The sequence below is a fragment of the Talpa occidentalis genome, unplaced genomic scaffold, assembly GCF_014898055.3.
Source record: "Talpa occidentalis isolate TD23 unplaced genomic scaffold, MPIMG_talOcc4v2.1 talOcc4.5, whole genome shotgun sequence".
Classification (NCBI taxonomy): Eukaryota; Metazoa; Chordata; class Mammalia; order Eulipotyphla; family Talpidae; genus Talpa; species Talpa occidentalis.
In genome coordinates, this window is record NW_023604861.1 from 76681644 (window position 1) to 76705202 (window position 23559).

At 40.4% G+C, this 23559-nt stretch overlaps 1 long non-coding RNA gene across 1 annotated transcript; it reads left to right on the plus strand.

Moving 5' to 3' along the window:
• The first annotated feature begins 1860 nt into the window (after positions 1 to 1860).
• On the plus strand, positions 1861 to 7956 carry LOC119258995 (uncharacterized). Its single transcript, XR_005128369.2, has 3 exons — positions 1861 to 2334; positions 2629 to 2839; positions 7710 to 7956. It is a non-coding gene; the product is annotated as an uncharacterized LOC119258995 (long non-coding RNA).
• The last annotated feature ends 15603 nt before the right edge of the window (positions 7957 to 23559 follow it).

The window sequence follows — 23559 nt, forward strand, 5'->3', positions numbered from 1 at the left end:
TTGCTTCATAGTGCAGTACTTAACCCTTTGCACCTCTGGGGGGCCCTCTTCTGACCATTTCTTGACCAGATTGTTTATTTTGTTTTTGTTGAGTCATGTGAGTTCTTTGTGTATCTTTGTGATCAGTCCCTTATCAGTTGAATGGAGTGCAAAGATTTTTTTTCCCATCAGTGGAGTGTCACTCTGTTTTGGTTAATGTCTCTTTTGCTGTGGAGAAGCTTTTCAGTTTGATGTAATCCCAGGTGTTTATCTTTTCCTTGACTATCTTTCTACCCAAAGGACACAAAAACATTGATTCAAAAGAACACCTGCACACCTATGTTTATTGCAGCACTATTTACAATAGGCAAAACCTGGAAACAACCCAAATGCCCAAAAGTAGATGACTGGATCAAGAAGATGTGGTATATATACACAATGGAATATTATTCAGCAATCAGAAAAGATAAACTCATGCCATTTGCAGCAACATGAATGGAGGTAGAAGGAATTAAGCTCAGTGAAATAAGCCGGAAGGATAAAGAAAAATATCGGATGGTTTCACTTATAGCAGGAATATAGGAGAACCAAATAAGACATCAGTGTAAAAAATTATAGCAGTACACAACACAACAAAGCAAAAACAGACAATTATAAATCAGAGACATCCTGCAGGGGAGGAGGCAGGACAGGGATCAGAGGGAGGGAGGGAGGAGCACAGGGGACTGAGGAGCACAGGTGCTTTGGTAAAGGAAATTCTATGGAGACTACACCTGGGGGTGGGGTTGGGAGAAAGCAAATATTGTTTAAAAATGAGCAATGATGTAAAAAAATAAAAAAATTAATTTAAAAAAGCCCCTAAGACTGTGTGACGGTTTTACTTCGGTAGTATGTCATTATGTGCTTTTAAATTTTATGTTTTAAGTTTATATCCATACTAAAGATACATTTCTTCAAGAACATTTGGTGAGCTGCTATAGGATATCTTGAAATATTTTGAGTTAAACCTGAAGGAAGTCCACTATGAAATGATGGGCAAATGAAAGGTGACCAAAAATGTTTTCAAATATCTAAGTATCCTGATTGAATATAGGATCATTTGCTTTAATGGCCAAATGAAGGGCTTTTTAAGTACAAAAGAACAACCCAGGAAGGTTCGAGTGATAACATGGCACCAAAGACTCAAGATTCACTAATTTCCTTACTGCCTCACCTCTCAGACTTCCATTTAAAAGCAGTTCCTGCCAACTTTTTGAGTGTAATTTAAGCGAGGTGGCTAAAGCTAAGAAAAACAAAAGCCGTGTGAATTCCCAGCAATCATCTGTCTAGGCAGGCAAGTGGAGATGAGGGCGAATGAACTGATAAAGAGCAGCAGATTCATTCCACAGGTGGTGTATGCAGCTGCAAGGACTCGGGGGAGACAAGCCCTTCTCAGAAACAGAGAAATATTCAGCTTTATTTGCTCTCCCTCCCTGCATGAGGACAGACCTGGCAGCCTTAAAAAGAAAGGGTTCTGGAATCAAACCAGCCTTCTTTGTATTTCCTGTTTGACTGAAAGCATTTTGAAGCAAACAGAATCCTAAGATCCACTGACTTTTTTTTTTAAAAGATTTATTTATTTTATTTATACAAGCACTGGGTACAGTCAGAAGCGCGGGAGGGTGAGAGAATTCACCAGAGCCAGAGCGGGGAGCAGAGCAGGCAGAAGGGCCGAAGTTCGCTGCTGAGGGGAGCAGCGGGCGGCAGGAGAGGTCTGCGCGCCATGTGGGACCCTCCGGAGAGCAGCCGGGGATCCATCTGGGGATCGAACCGGCGCTGCAGAGGCTGCAGGCAGCTTCGCAACCCAGTGCTCAACTGCTGCGCCACCGGGGAGGCCCGATCCATTGACTTTTTAGAAAAAAGTATATACACGTGTATATACATCTTAGATTGCCTGATGATGCTGTAGGGTAAGGTAAAAGGTATCAGGCTTTTCTGCCCTCCCGCCATCAGGATAGATGAGGGAACCCTGTGATCCTGAATGCATGCCTGATGGCGGGCACCTGAAGTGGGTACACCTGCGCTAAGACTGTGCTTTTAAGGGCGGCGTCACAGGGACGCCAGAAGCCGAGAAAGCAGCAGCAGAAGCCGAAGAGAAGCCGAGATCACCAGAGAGCCCAGATAGAGTAAAGGTTTGCTGGGGGCTGGGAGGCCTGCCAGCCTCCCGGCCCCCCAGCACCCCTGCCTGCCACATACCCGCTGAACCCCAATAAAAGGCCTGCAAAAAACCACTGAGGACTCTGACTGCTCCTTTACCCGGTCTGCATTGGATCAGAAAACCTGCACTGTGGCCAGTCCTGCCTCTACAGATGCCAAGTAACTACCTTTGCTAACTAAATTCTCTTTGCAGATAACTTGGGGCTAGCTGTTGGTGTCCTCTATTCTGCATGTCATAGTTAAAAAAATATTTCAAATATTTTTTCTTTTGGTGCAAATAGCCAAGCAAGAGTCACTGATCTGACACCATAACATTTTCACTCTTGGTCTCACTCTATACTTCGTTTCATAAGTAAGGCTTCATGTAAGGCTTGGCTATAGACTTCAGTTTACAAGTGTATCCTCTTTTATCCCCCACTCTCTGGCTTTTCATGGATGTGTGTTTTGTTCAAGTGTCCCCAGGGACCTGGAAGGACTGGCTGGAGGGATGAGCTACTCACACAGTCGTTTACAGGAGTTCTCCCAGAAAGCAGTCATCAAATCTCATCTGTGGGAAGAAAAACCTTCAAGAAAAATGGGGTTTAAATCTTTCTCTTTTATCTTTTGGACTTCAAGTACAAAGACTTGAATTAATCACCCTCTCAGTTCATGCATGATCATCCAGGTGAGGCCTTTTCTTGTTTCATTTTATTTTATTATTTTCCTGTTTCATTTTATTATTCCCCTTTCATGCCACTCCATGGGGAAGCCACTCCAATATATTTAATATGCTCTTGGATATGCATGTGTCCTCAAATTGCTTTTTTTTTTTTTTAAAGATTTATTTATTTATTTATACAAGCACTGGGTACAGTCAGAAGCGTGGGAAGGTGAGAGAATTCACCAGAGCCAGAGCAGGGAACAGAACAGGCAGGCTGACAAAATACACTGCTGAGGGGAGCAGCGGGTGCGGCAGGAGAGGTCTGCGCGCCATGTGGGTCCCTCACTGGTGGCCGGGGATTGAACCAGCGCTGCAGAGGCTGCGGGCAGCTTCCCAGCCCAGCGCTCAACCACTGCGCCACCAGGGGAGGCCCTCAAATTGCTTTTTTATATAACGTTGTTTATGAACATATGTGTTTTAATTTTGTGTTATTCAATGATTGTTATCTGTTTCTTGCTTTTTTACACGATATTATTTTAAAGTTCTTTTCATGTTCCTTTATGCACAAATAGCTGATTTCTGCTAACTTAGGTTCTGTATTAGGAGTCTGATAATGTTAACATATCTATTCCTCTAGTGATATACATCTGCAATGCCTCTAATTCCCTTGTACCTGAAACAACTCTGCAATCAATATTGCCATATGTGTCTCCTTAGGAACCTGTATGCAAAGCAATTCCTGAATCATAGGTTGTACATGTGCATGTATACACACACACAGATACTGCCAATGTGCTCTCTAGAATATGTGCATTTATTTATAGTCCTACCAGCGGCACTCACTTCCCTCCATCTTTGCTAAGACTGCCAAATCGTCCAACTTTCTAATTTTTACAGATCTATTGGGTGTGTGATAGTATCTCAAATAGTCTTCATATGCATTTTTCTGTTTACTAATGACAATGAATTTCTCTTCAACTCTTCTTAACCATTTGAGTTTCCAATTCTGAGAACTGGCTGTGAATACTCTGTCACTGTTTTGAAAAAGATTCTTTACTTGGCTAAACTTGGATCAGGTTTCTGACACTTCTCCTAGGCCCATCTATGCACTTCCTTGTGGAATTCAATTTAGCAAGAACCACCCATCCCCATGCTTTTCTTTCTTTCTTTCTTTTTCTTTCTTTTCTTTCTTTCTTTTCTCTCTCTCTCTCTCTCTCTCTCTCTCTCTCTCTCTCTCTCTCTCTCTCTCTCTCTTTCTCTTCTTTCTTACAAATTGGTTTGCAATGCTGTATGTGAGCCAGTGGCATAGGATCACACCTCCACAGATGCATGTTGCTACATGACATCCAGCACCAAGGCACCCATACGCTTCCACTATGGTCCCCTTGGCACCAGTCACACTTTCCTCTCCATCCTCGTTCTCCCCCTCTGATAACCTTAATTCTACAGAGATTTCTAGTGGTTATTAGTAGATTGATTTTGGTGGTCCTTTGTTTTATATTCTTATATTCCATCTATCAGTAAAGTCATGCAATATTTGTCTTTCTCCTGACGAATTTCTCTTAGCAGTTCCATCCCCTCCAGTTCCATTCATGTTGTTGCACATGGCAAGAGTTCATCTTTATAACTGAGGAGTATTCTATTGTATACTTCTACCTCATTCTTTTTTTTTAATATAGAGGCATGTTTTATTTATTTATTTATTTGTTTGTTTGTTTATACATGCACTGGGTACAGTCAGAAGCGCGGGAGGGTGAGAGAATTCACCAGAGCCAGAGCGGGGAGCAGAGCAGGCAGAAAGACCGAAGTACACTGCTGAGGGGAGCAGCGGGTGGCAGGAGAGGTCTGCGCGCCATGTGGGACCCTTCTCTGGTGGCCGGGGAACAGCTGGGGATCGAACTGGCGCCGCAGAGGCCGGGGGCAGCTTTGCAACCCAGCGCTCAACCGCTGCGCCACCGGGGAGGCCCTACCTCATTCTTTTAATCAACATCCTCTACCCTGCAGCACTTAGTTGCTTCCATAACTTGGCTATTGTAAATAGTACTGCAGTGTATATGTACCACATCTTCTTGATCCAGTCATCTATTTTTGGGCATCTGGGCTGTTTCCAAAGCTTAGCTATTGTAAATAGTGCTGCTATAAACATAGGGGTGCAGGTGCCCTTTGGAATTGATGTTTCTGTGTCATTTGGGTAAATACCTAGGAGTGGAATTGCTGGATCATATGGAAGCTCTGTCTTTAGTAGGTTGAGGAATCTCCACACACCTTTCCATAGTGGTTGGACCAGTTTGCACTCCCACCAACAGTGCAGGAGAGTTCCTTTTTCTCCACATCCTCGCCAACATTTGTTGTTGCTAGTTTTTTTAATATGTGCCATTCTCACTGGTATAAGATGGTATCTCATTGCAGTTTTGATTTGCATTTCCCTGATTACAAGTGATGTTGAACATTTTTTCATATGCCTGATGGCCATTTGAATTTCCTCTTTGGAGAAGTTTCTTTTTAGCTCTTCTGCCCATTTTTTGACTGGATTATTTTCTTTGTTTTTGTTGAGTCTCATCAGCTCTTTGTAGATTTTTGTGATCAGTCCTTTATCATTAGTGTTGGGTGCAAAAATTTTCTCCCAGTTGGTGGGGTGTCTCTTTGTTTTGGTTATTGTCTCTTTTGCTGTGCAGAAGCTCTTTAATTTGATGTAGTCCCAGCTGTTTATCTTTGCCTTCACTATCGCTGCTTTGGGTGATGTGTCTATAAAGATGTCTTTGAGGTGCATGTCATGTAGTGTTTTGCCTATATTTCCTTCTATAAATTTTACGGTTTCAGGTCTTATGTCTAGTTCTTTAATCCATTTTGAGTTGGTTTTTGTGCATGGTGTGAGGTAGTACTCAGCAATCAAAAAAGATAAACACATGTAATTTGCAGCAACATGGATGGCCCTGGAAGGGATCTTGCTCAGCGAAATAAGCCAGAAAGAAAAAGAAAATACCGGATGGTCTCACTCATAGCAGGAATCTAGAAAACCTAAATAAGGGACTAGGAAAAAGAATAACTATAAGAAAGAAAAAATCAAAATCAACGAACAACCATAAACCAGAGACACACTGTGGGGGAGATTTGGGGTCAAAATAAGGGGGGTGTAATTGTATGGGGAATATAAAAATAAATAAATTTAAAAAATAGTACTGCAGTGAACATAGGTGTGCAGCTATCCCTTAGAATTAGTGTTTTTGCATCCTTCAGATAGATACTTACAAATGAAAATGCAGGGTCACATGCATTGCACATCTATTTTTAATATTTTAAGAAACCTCCATACTGTTTTCCTTAGGGACTGGACCAGTCTTTATTCCCACCAATACTGTATGAGAATGCCTTTTTCTCTCTAACACTTGTTGTTTGTGGTCTTTTTACATGGGTCATTCTCACAGGTGTGAGATGGTATCTCACTGTGGTTTTATTTATTTTTATTTTTTTATTTTTTACATCATTGTTCATTTTTAAACAATATTTGCTTCCCCCACCCCCTCAGGAGTAGTCCCCATAGAATTTCCTTTACCAGTGCATCCGTGCACCATCACCTTAGTCCCCTGTGCTCCTCCTTTCCTCCCTCTGATCCCTCTCCCGCCTCTCCCCTGCAGGACATCTCTGATTTATAATTGTCTGTTTTTGCTTTGTTGTGTTTTGAATTGTTATTATTTTTTTACACTCATGTCTTATTTGGTTCCCCTATATTCCTGCTATAAGGGAAACCATCCCATATTTATCCTTTTCCTTCTGACTTATTTCACTGAGCGTAATTCCTTCTAGCTCCATCCACGTTGCTGCGAATGGCATGAGTTTATCTTTTTTTGATTGCAGAATAATATTCCATTGTATATATATATATATATATATGTGTATATATATCACACCTTCTTGATCCAGTCATCTGTTTTTTGGCATTTGGATTGTTTTCAGGTTTTACCTATTGTAAATAGTGCTGCAATAAACATAGGTGGTACAGGTGTTCTTTTGAATCAATGTTTTTGATTTCCTTTACCAAGGAAAGGTTTTAATTTGCATTTCCCTGGTAAGTGGTGATGAACATATTTTCCTGTGCCTGTTGGCCACCTGTATGTCTTTTTTGAAGAAATGTCTGTTTAGCGCCTCTGTCCATTTTTTGCATCTGGTTGTTTGTTGAGTTGTGTTAGTTCATTTTTCTTTAACAGTTTCTATTGGGTGCTTTATTTGAGCTCCTTAAATATGCTAGGTTTTAATTTCTTGTTGGTTAAAATGTCTTCTTAATATTTCCTTTCAGCCTGACCTCTCTCTGTATAAGTTTGTCTATGATGGCCTGCCTTGAATAGAAACCTGTAATTTTGGTGCTGCCCAGTCTGTTAAAATTTTTTCTTATGGGGCCTCCCCGGTGACGCAGCGGTTGAGCGCTGGGCTGCGAAGTTCTGCAGCGCTGGTTCGAACCCCGGTCGCTGGGCGAGGGTACCACATGGCGCGCAGACCTCTCCTGCTGCCTGCTGCTCCCCTCAGCAGTGTACTTCGTCACACTGCCTGCTCTGCTGCCCACTCTGGCTCTGGTGAATTCTCTCACCCTCCCAACCCGTGCTTCTGACTGTACCCCAGTGCTTGTATAAATAAATAAATCTTTAAAAAAAAATTTTTTTTTTCTTATGTATGGCTTGTTCTTTTTTGGGTCTGATTTACAAGGTTCTTCATCATCTCAAAGTCTCAGTTACATTCTACATATTCTTTTGCTAATATTATCATCTTATAGTTTCATAAGAATTCATAAGATAATACAAAATGATTATTATCATTATGTGCCTCTATCATCATGTAATACAGTACTGGCCACGCTGTAGAGACTTAATACATGAATAAAAAATTCTATTTCCATCTCTAGGTCATTTTTCTCTGGCGGTGCTTCAAATGATGCCTCCGGTGTTAACCTGGTCACTGAAGAACTAGGGAATCCTTTCTGATCCGGGCATCAGCAAATCAACAGCACACTCTTTGATCTCTCCACCACCATCCTCTCATCTGCACTCTACAGTAGCCTCCTAACTGGCTGCCTTGCTTGTATTCTTGACTTTTTCCTATTCATTCTCCACCTACCAGAGTGATAGAGCTTAGAATAGTACTGTACAGGCCTCCCTGCTGGCGCAGCGGTTGAGCGCTGGGTTGCGAAGCTGCCTGCAGCCTCTGCAATGCCGGTTCGATCCTTGGCTGCTCCCCGGCCACCGGAGGAGGGTCCCACATGGCGCGCAGACCTCTCCTGCAGCCCGCTGCTCCCCTCAGCAGTGTACTTCGGTCCTTCTGCCTGCTCTGCTCCCTGCTCTGGCTCTGGTGAATTCTCTCACCCTCCCACACTTCTGACTGTACCCAGTGCTTGTATAAATAAATAAATAAATAAAATAAATACATAAACAAACACAGAACTTATATATATATATAAAGAATAGTGCTGTACATAGTAAGTACCCAATAGATGCTTGTTATTGTTGCAATATTATTATAGAGTTTGGCACTTATTAAAATAGTTATAAATGAAAAATGGGTTCAGTGTCTATATATGCATTGTGAGAGTTAGAGGTTTCCCAGAAAACCTGCAAAGTTTTAACCCCCGTTTTTGTCAATCTTCTGTTTGATCAGTTTACGAAATTTTTGACCATGGGGCATCTGTGATGGTCCTAAGAGTCATCATCCTGAACATATATTCCCACTGCACAGGATGTAAGTAAGTGGAGACTGATCACTATAGGTCCTGGGAAGTGTCTTAGAATATTTTTAGATTTGAGCATATTTTCAGTTATTTGTCTTTTATTCATAGAAGTCACATGTATTGTATCAGTGACATTCCAGTCAGAAGACAAAAACCACATAGTAATTTGAATAGGGAAAGTTAAATATAAAGTACAATACCTAAAAATGGGTTTAAAGGCCTCCCTGGTGGTGTAGGCAATTGGGCACAGCGCTGTGAAGCTGTCCACAGCCTCTGCAGTGCCGGTTGGATCCCCACCAGCCTTGGAGCAACCCACATGGCGAGCAGACTGCTCCCCTCAGCAGTGTATTTTGTCAATCTGCCTGTTCTGTTCCCCGCTGTGTCTCTGGTGAATCCTCTCACTCTCCTGCGCATCTGGCCTGTACCCTGGCTCTTGTATAAATAAAATAAATCTTTAAAAAAAAAAAAAACCAAAATGGGTTTAAGCACTAAGGAGTAAAACAAACTCTAAAGAATATAGAAATAGTGGGCATGGGGAGAAGCTACTGCTTCTAGAGTATTGTTACTCAACTTTTTTTTTAGTGCTCCCCTAAGGAGGTTTTAAAGACATTTTTCCTCTTGACTGCATCCTTTCCTGGAAATTTTAGTACTACAAATACCCTGTGCATCTGTTTATCTACTGTGGTCCTTTGGGAGGCCACAAACTATTACAATACCTAAGATATTTCATCCCCCCAAGAACCAATTTCCACTCCCACTGAGAATGCTTGTCTTAGGGCTAAGGCCAAGTACCCACAGAAGGGACAAATTTGGAGTGGCCCCTTTTCCCCTAAGACTGAGATTCTCACCTCACTGGAGGCAGCATTGTTATTGGAGGTAGAGAATTCACTGAGGTGCAGTTAGTCATGGCCTGGAAGCAAGAAATCATCGATTGGGTTGCTCACCTGTGAATTCCAGTGGGATTCTGGCATTTACTGGCTACCATGTACCACAGAAGAAAGAAAACCACACTAGGACAGAGAAGAGAAGCACTTTCTTCCTGCCCTGGCCCTCCAGTGCTCTTTCCTGATACTATATCATGCCAGCTGCAGGGGAGGAATATTTCCAGGTCCAGCTCTGGCATCACAAAGCAGAGCAGTGAAGAACAGATTTGGAACAAAGAAGAAATAAGTTGATAATTAGAATATGTATCAAAATAAATTCTTTTAAAATAAGGGTTTTTATTCCGTACTGGCTAATCAGGATTTTATGATGCCACATTGTGGTATATACACATGAAAAGCAACCAGTAATTTATAAAAACACAGGGCATGCTATCAGTAAAGCAATTTATTAATATTACATTTTTTTATTTAGTTGTAAAGTTTATGCCTTTGACCCATTATCAATAGGTTGGTTTCATTTCTTGAAAATGAAAGAATGTCTGGATTTATCTATATTCTTTAAATAATTCAGTCATAGAATTTTGATACCTATTGTTTCTTTCTGACAATATTTCTCATGGTAATTCAACAGATATTTTGATTTACCAGTAAATCTATTGTGTTTGGCAAATTTATCAGCTTATCAGGACCTGCCTATTCTTGGGTGAACACATAAAATTGAGCTTCTGAATCAAAAAGCAAATGCCTAAACCTAAGAGCCGGGGTATAAATCATTGAACAAGGAAGCCTGACCCCCACTGCCCATATATTGTGCCACCTCAGGGTAATGTCTTCAGCTAAGGAAGAAAGCAAATGGCCAAGCAATGTCTTGACCTTGTTTGAAATTTGCCCTAGTGCCATGTAAGCCTAAATCTGCATATTCTATAGTTGTCTCAATTCATACTTCTAGTCTGGCTTTGGGTGTGAAATGACTTATTGAGTTGGGGATTAAACCAAGTGCTCTGAAATTTGGTTTCATTACCTTTTAAATTATGTAGACAGATTATGTAAGTGGTATGTCAAGTAAACACTGTTTTCTGACTTACTCAAAGTGTAACTTGTGGTTCCTGCTGTTCCTTTATACACACACACACACACACACACACACACACACACACAGTCAAGTCATCTTTGCTCCTGGGTGAAAAATAATTCTGTGGGGCCCTTAGATTTTTTGGCCACTCTGGCATCATAGAATGACAATTGTAGTTATAAACACCAATTTGATGCAGAAATTAGAATGTCCAGGGGGCCTTCCTGGTGGCGCAAGGGGTTAGGACGCAGCACTATAAAGCTGTCTGCAGCTACTGCAACACGAATTCGATCCCTGGCTGGGGAGGTGACCCACATGGCGCAGCAGACCTCTCCTGTCTCACCTGCTGCTCCCCTCAGCAGTGTATTTCAGTACATCTGCTTGTTCTGTTCCCCGCTCTGTCTCTGGTGAATCCTCTCACCCACCACATCTCTGGCCGTACCCCAGCTCTTGTATGCATAAATAAATAAATCTTTAAAAAAAAGAAATTAGAATGTTCAGTCTAAGATATTAATCTAAACTCTAACTCTGAGTTTAAACATACATCATTTCCTCTTTTCCAGCCTGAGAATAGCTTCATTCTGAAAGCTTGCAGCAAGAAGGGAGAGGGATGTTGGATGGCTTTTTCCTCGTCACTTCTTGTCAAATGAATGGGGGAGTACATTAGCTGGGATTCTTCCATTTGTGGGATTCTTCCACTCTCTACCCTTTTCCGTTTTCCTCTTCACCCAGGAAGGCTGACAATGTATGAATGCATTCCCTTCCCTTTGGCTTCCGGATGGGCTTGGCCAGCAAAGATCTATGGCAGAAGACCAGAGGAAGAGAGAAGAGATCAAGATATTTATCCCAATCACTTTTCCACTGTGGATTATTCTTTGGCTGGCTGTGTCAAAGTCACTGTTCTTCTTACAGTGGTTTGTTCCAAATAACACTTCCTTTCCATTTTGGATAATATTCTCTGAGTGTGTCAACCACTGTAGTTCCTAGACTAACATTTGAATTTCTATTATATTTTACCAATACTTATAATATTTTGTATATAGTCTCTTTGAGAAGAAACTTTCTTCAAATGATCCAAATTTAAGAATGTCATTGGTTTCCTGTTGGGACCCTAACTGGAAAAAAAATCCATCAATATTCATATTGCATGTCAATATGTTTTAAAAGCTCCATTTTTCTTCACTAAATAACTCATATCACAAAACTCACACTTAAATCATTTCCCCCACTATATTATACAAAGTAGTGAAAGGGTCAATTCTAGGTTCAGAAAAGCCAGAACTGGTGCTTTTAACCTCCCCTAACACATCTCTTTCTTTTTCTTTCAGTATTCTCTTAATGGTAATCTCTCCCACCAGGAGGAACATGGATCTAATTAGTGTTATTATCTTCATGAATTAGTCTAACATTTTTCTAGGAATGTATTCCTTTTAGAAAAGAACACCAAGATAAAAAAAATTGAAGATTTAATGATAGAAATTTCAGACTCTGTGACACCAGGAACAGAGAAGGAGGTTTCACCTCATCTATTCTGACCAAGATGAGTCCTAATTTTCCTGCATCTTTGTTCTAAAACATGTCAACGAGAGCAGTTTTAAAGACTTTGCTTCAGTGTTTGTGCAGGTGTTCAGGGCTTTCCAGTTATCGGTTATTCAAATTTTTTTTTTATCACATATCATGGAGAACTTAGTCTTTAGTTTTTGAAAGTACAAGAAATACCTAAACATTGTTGATGATTGTTTTATGGTGTCCCTGAAATATCACTAACATTGCCTCTCTTTTTACATGTTGCTTTTGATCAACCTTGCCTCTTCAGCCACACTTAAAATGAAAGAAATCAAGTAAACAATTTTTAGCAATCAGGGGACCCTAAAATAGCAGGGGATCTGTAGGTTAAGCACACACCAACACACATGCAATCATTCAAATTTTGTGCCTGCCAAGACTAATGATTTATACTTTGAGCTGACTTGATTATTTGAAAAAGCTGTTTTCTGTGGGATAAATATAGCTACTAGTTCTATCTTGCAACCAAGTTTCTCACTAGAAAGCCACATTAATCTTATAATTCCCTTACATAGAAACTAGTAGAACTGAATGATTTCCAAATGGCAAACTAGTAGAAAGGTATCCATTAGTGTTTGAGGACTTAAAAAATATTATCCTCCCCCTTTTCTCTGTGGTTAAAATTAGTTGGTTTCAGTCCACAAATATTTATGGCTTACTATGTGCCAGGTGTTGTTGAAAACAAAAAATACAATGCTGAGAAGGCAAACCAAGTCCCTGCCCAAGGCGGTTGTATTCCAATTGATGGGAAGATAAGTAATAAGCATGCAAACAAAAGTCGTGCAATTTCACTAACTGAAGGCTCTGAATAAGGGAAAACAGGGTGATAATGATAGGTGGCTTCTGGGGTGTAATGTGGCTACTTGGTGACATCTAAGTTGAGACCCCAGGGCTGAGAAGGAGGTAACAGTGTGACAGTTTAGGGAAGAGCTCCACTAGCAAAGAAACAGTGCAAAGTACTTTGTGCTAAAAATGAGCCAGGTACACTTGAGGGCAGAAAGAGGGGCAGTATGGCTGGAGCAGAGGAAGAAGAAAGGCTTGGAAGGAGATGAGATTAGGCTGAAAAGAGAAGCAGAGCCAGTCCAAAAAAAGATTAGAAGCTATTAATGGATTTAAAGCAGGCAAGCTGCAAAGTGCTGTGATCTAATTTATATTTTAAAAAGATAAATCTCACTGCTTTGTGGAAATGGACTATAAGAGATCATAGGAGAGGGGGGCTTGGAGGGAAGGCTATGGCATAAATCCAGGTGACAGGCACTGGAGGCTAAGCCTAGAGATTAAGCAATGAGGCCACTGTTGGCACTTTGGAGAAAATTAGTAAGGGCTCCATATCACTTTAGTGGCCCTGAATAGCGGATGGATTAAATGTGGTCTGCGAAGAAAAATGAGCAATCCTGAATGACTCTTGTTTGCTCCTGAATAATTGGGTGGATAGTGGTAGAATCAGTAGTTTAGTTTTGATCATACTTTGAGGACCATGACGTTTTGTCATGAAATGGGTGTACTCATGTCACAAAAGGAAAACTTAGTAGCATTTACACATTGACATTGGCTTCCCTTCAGCTGGCACTGGAAACCTCTGTTGATGTAATGGAGATAACATTTGCGAGATATCCAACCAACAGTATTTGCCTTCCCAGTGAACTCTTGTCCTGGCTCCCCCACCCATTAAGTTGATGGCATGCAACCAGAGGGGAAAAATACCACCCCAGTCAAGAAGAGGTAAATCATCATTTAGCCTTGAGTTTCAAAATAGAATATAAAAATATTCATAGCAAGATAATAGTTTGAAATCAAGTGCTTTTGGTTAGCAAAAACCAGACTTTGTTGAAAGAAAAAAAAAAAAAGTGTTTATACCCTTGAGTCTGAGCTAGGAGGACTGCCCCTGAACAGATCATAGATAGTGCCAGGAAGAACACAGGATATGATGTCAGAGCCATTTTCCCATGACTGGAAAGGAAGATAAAAAGTTTAAGCAGCAGGCAGGAAGTTGGGAGATTCAGACAGTATAAGCACAAGGTTGCCCCAGATGAGTTGCTGGGGATATCCTGAGGCTGAAGAGGTGTGTACCCTGTTTTCCATTTGGAACTAGGTCAACACCAGCGAAGTGGAAATGCTGTGTTTAGGCAATGAGAGGCCTTGAGATGGCGCTTCCAGTTGTCAGGGCCTGTGCCTGGTCTGGGGGCAATCCAGGGAGGGAATGATAATGGCTGACAGGATGAAAGGGATGGGCCTAGAAGGTACAAGGCATGTGGCCTGCACCCCTGAGGGCTGTGCCAGGGACAGTGGCTGTCAGTAGCTAGAAGCAATGTAGGTCCAAAGACTGGAGAGGACAATTTTCTAACTAAAGGAAGCTGGGAATGTTTAGAGGTTGGCAGATACCTTCTCTGTGGCTTCCCCTATACCTTGGCAACATTTTGGGAAAGGGAAGGTGGAGAAGATTACCCTGGGATGAGGAAGTAGCCCTTTTAAACTTAAAAAAGGGATTGATATATACTTTTAATTTGCAAAATTAAGTGTTTCCCACCAACATCAGGAATGATGGCTTTTTAGCAAGAAGTCATTATAGACAAGACTGTTCTTATGTGCTTTTTTTTAACATATGTGATTTTTAGTGTATACATTTTGAACCTGCTATATTAGATAGGTCTGTTTCTTTACTGAATGAAGAGAACTCAGTTTGATGTACCTCAGCCTATAGTGCAGGGGTGGGAGACAAGGGGAGGGCAGGGATTGATTCTGTCAACAGTGGTTCCCTCAAGGAAAGGTAAATGGGAGACAAAGAAGTTAGAAAGATAAAATTTTTTCACTGTGTACCTCATGTACAATGTGTAAGCATTCATTATTCAAAACTAAATTAAAATGGGAAAAAAATTCCTGAAATGAAAAAATGTAGATGCACAGAGTCAATGACATTCAGTGCATGAAAATTAGTATTTAATACTTTCCATTTCACCAGGAATCTTTGAGTCACTGCTCCGCGCACCTTGTGGTTATTCATTTGTGCCAATATTGGTTTAGTACGCTGTCCATCTTGCCTCTCTAGCTAGCCCATGATCTGCCTGTGCTTGCTACTCCAAACACCGTACTGCACATCTTGTAGGTACGCTGCCTTTCTAGCAGGGAGACATTCATAGTGATCCAGTCTTAATTGCCATTCTGGATTGAGGCCCTGAAAGAATTGACTAGACTGTATGTCCCCAGCCTGGTTATTTTCACCCCTTGGGCATCAAGTAGCAATGGGGAAGTCGTGGAAAAAATTTGAGCAGTGGAGTCAAACTCACTAGGACTTACCTCTGTCAGCTATTTGCTTTGGGACCTTGAGTTTCCTCTACACATTGAAGAGTAATATAAAACTCATTGGCTTATCCTATCAAAATACTACAAGTGTCGGATTATCCCCACTCCCCAGTTCACAAGAACAGAGACTAATTTTTGTAAATCTTGCATCCAGCCTGTTTTACTTGATTTCTACTCATGACACAAGGCCCTCCATTCAACTACCATATCCCTTATTCTCATTTACATCCCCCACTATACTTTCATTCCCTTAACCAATGTTTTCATTTGCAAGTAATAGGCAACTCAAGCTAACTTTAACTCAAGTTAACTTGAAACATTAAGGGCATTTATTGGCCCAAGTAACTGAAAATTCAGCAGTGTTAAAGGCCCTGGTGGTGGTCACCGCTAAGAGTTATCAGGGACTCTTTCTTTCTGGCTCTCCAGTCTACCACCCTCATTGTCAATTTCACTCTGGATACCCTAGGGGCTGTAGGCTGGATGTCAGCAGCAAGTGAGCCTGCAGGCTTCCTCATTTTTCCAAAGGGACTGGGAGGGAGGGAGTCTGTAACTATCAAATAAAAATCCTGATGTCCCATTCATTGGAACATTATGAACTAATCATGGTGAATTGGAGATTCACTTAGCTCTAGATTAAATTGTCCACTCTTGAGCCTATCACAGAGATCACCATGATTAATTTAGACCAGGGGTTCTCAACTGTGAGCACTAATGCCTCCTTAGGAGTTTTTGGAAATGTTGTCTAGGCATTGAATGGGTGGGAGCTAGGAACTTGAAATGCCTTGCAATACACAGTAAGTCCTATACAATGAATAATTGGCCTTCCCCAAATGCTAATAGTGCCCCTGCCAAGAAATACTGGCTTAGAGCATTAGAGCACCCCCATCCTGAAGCTGGGGGTTCACTTTGCCCTGAAGTACATAGGCCACGTTGGGTGCGTGTATACCTGAACAAAGATGACGGTAATACTCACCTCCTCCCTGATCTTTATTGGCTTCCTCTGTCTTCATTTAAATCCCTACTCAGATTATTGCTTATTATGTTAACCTCTTGACAATATCATTTACGTTCTACCTCATTCTGTTGCACCTACCCATATAAACCCTATTGTGGTAGTGACCATTAGTATCTCCCAGGGTTTGGGCTCAAAATGTCAATTTAGGCCACCCTGGTGGCGCAAGGGGTTAAGCACAACGCTGTGAAGCTATCCGCAGCCTCTGCAGCACAAGTTTGATCCCCGGCCTGGTGCAGCAGACCTCTCCTGTCTCGCCCGCTGCTCCTCTCAGCAGTGTATTTCAGTCAGCCTGCCTTTTCTGTCCCCTATTCTGTGAATCCTCTCACCTCCCGCACCTCTGGCCTGTATCCCAGTTCTAGTATGCGTAAGTAAATAAATCTTTTAAAAAAATATCAATTTAGAATGTAAGTGGGCACATGGCCATCCACCATAATATATTTGTCAACCTCCTTTGCACCTGTGTGCCATGGGACTAAACTATGCACAATGGATTTGAGTAGAAGAGGCAAGTGCCCATTCTTGGTACTTCCTTTTCCCTGCTGACTAGGATGCCAACAAAATAGATAAAGCTGGAGAAACTGTACTGGTTCATGACATGGAAGCAAATCCTGAAAATGGCAAAGCAAGGTGCTAGAAAGAATCTCGATTCCTGATGCCTTGGTATTCTGCTCTAGCCTTATTAGTCTACCTGAATTTTTATGCAAGAGAGCAGTCGACTTCTTTGATGCTTAAACAACTGTCATTTGAGCTTCTTTGTTATTTGCAACCAAACATAGCTAATATAACAAAATTATATCAATTAACTGCCTCCCCACACCAATATTGGAGGGTCTAAATGCTTATGGTCACATCACATGTGAAGCAGATCGGTGCCAATATCTAGAAAATTCTCCAAACTCAGCTGGACCTTCAGTACTACCCACCAGTGTCTTTAGTCTCTTCAATAGCCACTTCAAACCTCCTTCATGCTCCAGAAACTTCTCACTATTCCTCTTCCCTTCCCCTCTCAGCAGTTGATCTCTGCTTATTTCAGATGGAAGAGATAGGAAAGCATTAGATAAGAACTTCCTCACTCAGTTGCCCCTCTCTAAGATTATTCATATCCACACCTATTTCCTACCCTCTCCCCCTTTCCTCTTTTACAATGAAATGAGCTAATTCCTCCCCTGTTCTGTGGCTCAAACTTCCTCCATCTTAGGCAGGGACTGTCCTCTGTCCTCTGTCATGGCCTCATTCCTTTCAGTTTTCAAATATCTTCAAGTAGTCCTCTGTAAAATAAACACTCAAAAAAACTTCTCTTCAACCTTGCATCACTGTCTAGTTTTCTCTTCTTCCCTTCCTTACCCTTTTCTTCTCTCTCTACTCCCTTCCTTCCCTTCTCTTTTTTTTCTCCCTCTCCATCTCTTCCCTTCTGTACCTAAATTGCTTGACTTTCCCAGTTCTCCACTTTTTCATCCTTTAGAACCTTCTCAAATCTCTGCAGCATGGCTTCACTCCCTCCACTCCATGAAAATGACATTGTCAAGGTCATCGACAACTTTCTGTCCTCATAGCTAAATTCAGTGAATATTTCTCAGTCCTCAACTTACTTTGTTCCTCAGTAATGTGATTTTGCAGACCATTCTCCTTAATGCATTGTCTCCCTTTGACTTTCATGTCTGATCTGTTCACTGGTTTTCACCCTAACCCTTAAATGTTAAATCTTTATGTCTGTCTTGGTTACAGCTTCCTGAGAGATCTCACTTGTTTGCAGGATCTCTGGCTGCAAATCTAAAAGGTCTCATTTTGGGACTTCACACTTATATATTCAACTGCCAATAGAACAGCAACATGGAGATCTTACAGTAATCTCCGACTATCTTCATCCTCCTCCCTTATCAGTTTGCTCTTCTGTTATTCAATGCAGAGAATGAAATACTATCCACCTAGTTGTCCAAGCCAAATTCACAAATCTCCTTTCATCTAATCAACCATAAAGTCCTTCCAAGTTTACTCTTAAATATATTAAATGTTTCAGATCCATTAACCTCTCTCCATTTCCACTGCTATTTCCCTTATGCAGCTCCCCAACATCTCTCATTTGGGCTACTCTACAGCTTTGTATTGCTCTACCTCCAGACTTGCACAGACTTATTCTCCACAGTACAGCCAGAGTGATTGTTCAGAGTGCAGATCTAATCTCATCATCCTGATATCCTATGGCCACTAGGATAGCGCTCAAAACTTTGGCTTGGTTTTCACAACTGCTGTCAGTTATGTCTCCTACCTATGTTTATGGCTTCTTCTTTTGTGACTCCCCTAGGCCACATTCCATTTTAGTTTCTCCAATATGCATTATTCCCTATTGGTCTTGAGCTTAGTTGTGCATAAGCACAAACTAAATTATTCCCTCTGCTGCGAATCCTCTTCCCACTGGCTTTACTTGCCACCCTCCCCCAACCTCGGCTTCCTGATCCCTACTTGATGTCACTTCTACCTAGACCTCTCAAATCTGGTCCAGTGCACTCTCAAAGGCTCATTATTTCTGTCATAACACTTACACATCATATGGCAATTTCTTATTTGCCCACTTCCTTCTACTATATTTTCAACCCTGAGAGGCTAGTGGGGATGCTCATTTTATTCATTTTTGTACCTTCAGTGCCTCTTACTTGGTAGATAATATGTTTATATTGAATAAGTGAGCTTAAAATAGGTATTCATTTTTCAATATGTGCTTCCTTTTCCCAGTCTGATAAACAGCTTTAGGTAATTGAGACATTAAGTGGAATAACCATTTTCATGGTGAGTGAGTGGAAAGAATCTCTCTCTCCAGACATCTTTAAGTTTTTTGAAAGAAATCACTGTTTAACAGAGCACAGTAAATTGTGATATTTGCCCAGAGAAAAAGATCAAATTAAAATCAGTTCTTGCTTTCCAGTTTCAGTTGTCAACAGCTTTCTTCTTTGAGGTTTCCCCAAGTGTTCCATGGGATGAGGAGAGAGAGAAAGTTACAACAGTCAGCAAAGCCCTTATTATTTTCCTATTCCACTCAAGAGTGAAGTTTCTGTCTCCTATCTTGTGATCTCAAGGTTGCTAGAAAATTAAAAATAGCTCTTCATCTCTCATGTGGATGAAGGTTCCAGTTGTGCTCAAATATTCAATGAATATTTAACTGAAGGCTGACTATATGTAGGACATCTTATTTTTCACAATTTCCTTTGGTTTTATGAAGGATCAAATATTAAGGTTTGATTTCTTGTAGATCCATGAAGTCTCTAATAAAAGGGATAATTAAATACATCAAAGTATTTAATTCTCTGGAAGACTTCTCTTCAAGAGGGGGATCCCTACACTATTGCCAAAAGCCCCCTAACCTTTATAAAACAGAATGAAATCAGATAAGTAGTTTCAAAGTCTCTGCCAGGCCCATCCAAATCACAATTATGCTAAGACACCAAAAAGCATTTTGCTCTGAGCTGTCTTTCTAATCATATTGATCATGATACATAACACTATTTATACTCTCTTACCCATTTGTTCCAGGATCTATTAGCCCCGGATACATGTTTATTAGTTATAGAATAGATTTCTACATGAGAAAAGTTGGACTAGAAAAGGTTCACATTTAGACTTATTAACAAACCAACACCACTATCTCCAACTTCGTTTAGTGAACTGATCTGGAATGCCACAAAAACATTGTTGCTTAGACACAACACCAGAAAGCAGAAAGCAAAAAGCAAATGCTGGCATTTCAGAAATGCTGTGTTTGCAGAAAATAAACCATAAAACAGAAGCAAATGAAAGAAGGCCTTCAGTGTCGATGTGTTTTTTCCTAGCCAGGAAAATGGTGTGGTCACTGTGTAAGATCCCATTTTGTTTAATTATACCTAGTTCTCTAAATAGAGGCTTCTATCACCTTCCCGTATAGAAACTTGAAAGAAACAAAGTCACAAAGTAAATTTTCTGGAAATATTCTCACTTAAAGAGATGTGAGCTCCTCCTTTGTATGTAAATCTTCTCTAGTTAATGCTACATTCCATGGGTAGAAGGGTACTTAAAGTCAGACCAAGGGTATCTGGGAATACAGGGGCTAATTGGTGACACAAAGTTTCTGCCATAATGTACAATGTTAATGACAGAAGTCAAATTAGTGTAATATTCTTAGAGTAAAAATTTAAAGTACAGGTTATGTCAATTCTTTCTCTCATGTCTCTCCCATTTTGTAGTATATTTCATTGGATAGCAGGCTTAATGTCTTTTATGCACAAAGGAGTGCATAAAAGATTGAGTAACTTTCCATTTGAATTTCTATTACAATCAAGCATTCTGCAGATCAAAAAGATATTTAAACTGGTGTCATGGATCAACATATAATTAAATTCCAAACCAAGCACAAATTCCTAGAATTTGTTGTTAGAGAATTTGATAAGTTAGGTCACTGCACTGAACACTATCTCCCAAACTATATCCTTTCAGAAGTGCTTTGGCTATAAAAAAATCTGGGATAGCCTTTCCATTAGCCACTGAGTGATTAAAAAGTTCCTTATAGTGGAGATAACTATAATTCATTTAAAATCCTCTGTTGTATTTCAAAGAGGTTACTCAGCACCCCCAACTGAAGAGGTTATAAACTTAGTCTGTAACTATCTGCTTTTATAAGTCTAATTCCACACTTAGCTCCAGTACTAAAGTGCTAAGGAACTAAAATGAGGTAGAATGAGTATTAATTCATTGAAGCCAAAGGGTTGGATTATTTTGTTCCCATAGGATATCAGGTAATGGGAGTCATCACTGCAGACAGAGCTCAGGAGTTAAACATAAAATCATGTTACAAAATTGCAGGAAATGCTGGCTTTCTATAGCTCCATCCTCTCTGAAAGGGGGCTGCTTATCTTGATATTTTCTAACTCCCCTCACTCACTTAGCTTCTAGTTTATTTACAGTGAATAACTGCCCATTGTTACCTACCCTGATAAAGAAACATCTAAAGACTGGAATCTGAAGCCAGATTGGATTAAGGTTTGGCCTTCTCTGAAGAATTTCTTATATTTGTGAAATTCTACCCAGACAACATTTTCAGTGGTCCTTTTGTATTTAAAGAGGAATTAAAACACTTTGGTAAATAAATATGGCCAAATTTGAAGTCAGTAGCAATAATGAAACCATTAAAAGCACCTCAAACAAACTCTGGATTGTCAAACTTTTAAAATCCTGTATCATATACCAAAGCAGAAAATGCTCTTTTAATGCATCTCTGCAAAAGGCCACATCCCAAGGGAATATCTCTGACTTTCATTTCATCACAAATATCACTTCACAGTTATATTATGTTACATCTGCAACTAGATACCAACTTTGCATGGAACCTCTGATTCAGGGATTCCTGCCTTGTGAATGTTTTGAATAAAACCAATAAAAGAGATAATTAACATTTGTATTCATGCAGTGTGGCTAATATAAAAGACATTAACAAACTTAAAGAAATAGTGTTCACTTGAGTGTGTAAATTCTATCAAAATAGTCATCTTGAGAGGTTATGCTTATTTCATCATTGGGAGCAGCTCTTTGGTATGTGTGCATGAGAAGGCATGGAAGGACTGGCAACGGGAGAAGATGAAGCAAGCCTTCAAGAAACTGCCTCCCTATCTCTTGATGTTATGATTCCTTCCTATGTTTCAGCCCCTAGACATTTGGGTAATTACTGTGATTTTCCTGGTGGGTGCCTCAGCAAATTCTCTAACCCCCTAACCTAGTCCTTGTGCCAACTGAACTTTGGAAGTAATTATTCAATACTTTAGGGATCCTAACTGCTATTAAATGGGGAAATCGTCTCAGCTGCCACCTAAGCCCATCTCTGCTTTGGGAGCGTCTATTTGCTATAGATCTCTTGACAGTTATTCTGTGGGAAATTCCTTCTCTTGTCCTGGTAACAGCCCAATTCAACTATTCCTCCATCTATGGATCTGCCCCTCATGATTCAAGATTTAGATGACTTTATGGGAGCCTTGGGGCTCGGGTTACTATTATTCAATTTTATTGTGTATTAATCAAAATTTTGTGTTGCTTGATACAGTTGTTTTCATATTTTAATGAGACATGACAGTTACCATTTCAAATAAATCATTTTCTAAAAGTCATTAAAGCCAATTGAAAGTGAAGAGTTTATTTGAAAGTGTTGCATTCCTACAGAAGTAGGGTATGCAAAACAACTGCCTTGATGACATCATAATAAATAGAAAAGTAAAATGAAAGCCTTGTCGCTGAGTGAGCACTCATGCTGGTTGTCTGATTCATGCAGGGTATCAGAGGGCTGAAAATGAAACACTGATCCTCATTTTCTTCTCTTCTTTCATTATGAAAAGACTAGGTAGTCTTTTGGTAAAAGAATTCTAAAGCAGGCTTTCCCATACATTTGGGAACCATTTCTTATATGACATTGAGAATTGATGTTTTGATTCTATTGTCACTTTCATAGAGACTATTAAAACGTCACTACTTCAACAAACAAAACAGGCGAGTATAACAGAATCTTGGTGACTCAAGTTCATGTAATCAAGAGTATTAAAATAGACAAAGGGGGGCCTCCCCTGGTGGCGCAGGAGGTTGAGTGCAAAGCTGTGAAGCTGTCAGCAGCCTCTGCAGCACGGGTTCGATCCCTGCCGGCCGGTGAGGGGGTCCCACATGGCGCAGCAGACCTCTCCTGTCGCGCCCGCTGCTCCCCTCTGCAGTATATTTCTATAGTCTGCCTGTTCTGTTCCCTGCTGTGTCTCTGGTGAATCCTCTCACCCTCCTGCGCATCTGGCCTGTAACCAGGTTCTTGTATAAAATAAATAAATAAATCTTCAAAAAAAAAAAAAGACATAGGGGATCAAGGTTCTGGTACCAGATCTTTAATCAATAGCCACTTTACTTGAATAGTACTTTGTTTTTCATCTGTAATTTAATTGCCAAGATCCCTTCTAATTTGTATCTGCATTTTTATTATCAGTTATATAGTAGTTCTGATATAGTATTTCAGAAAATTAGAAGGTGGATAGATCTTAATTTGCCTTTTCAATATTAGCTGCTTTCTGTGCCTTTCCTAGCCTGTTTTTGTTCTGGGTTCCTAACCTGTTTTGTTTTCTGGGTTTTCTTCTTGTTGTCCTGTTAATTTTCTTCTAGTTATTGGCACTTTTTCTGTATCTCTACCTTCTTTTTACTTTCTTTTGG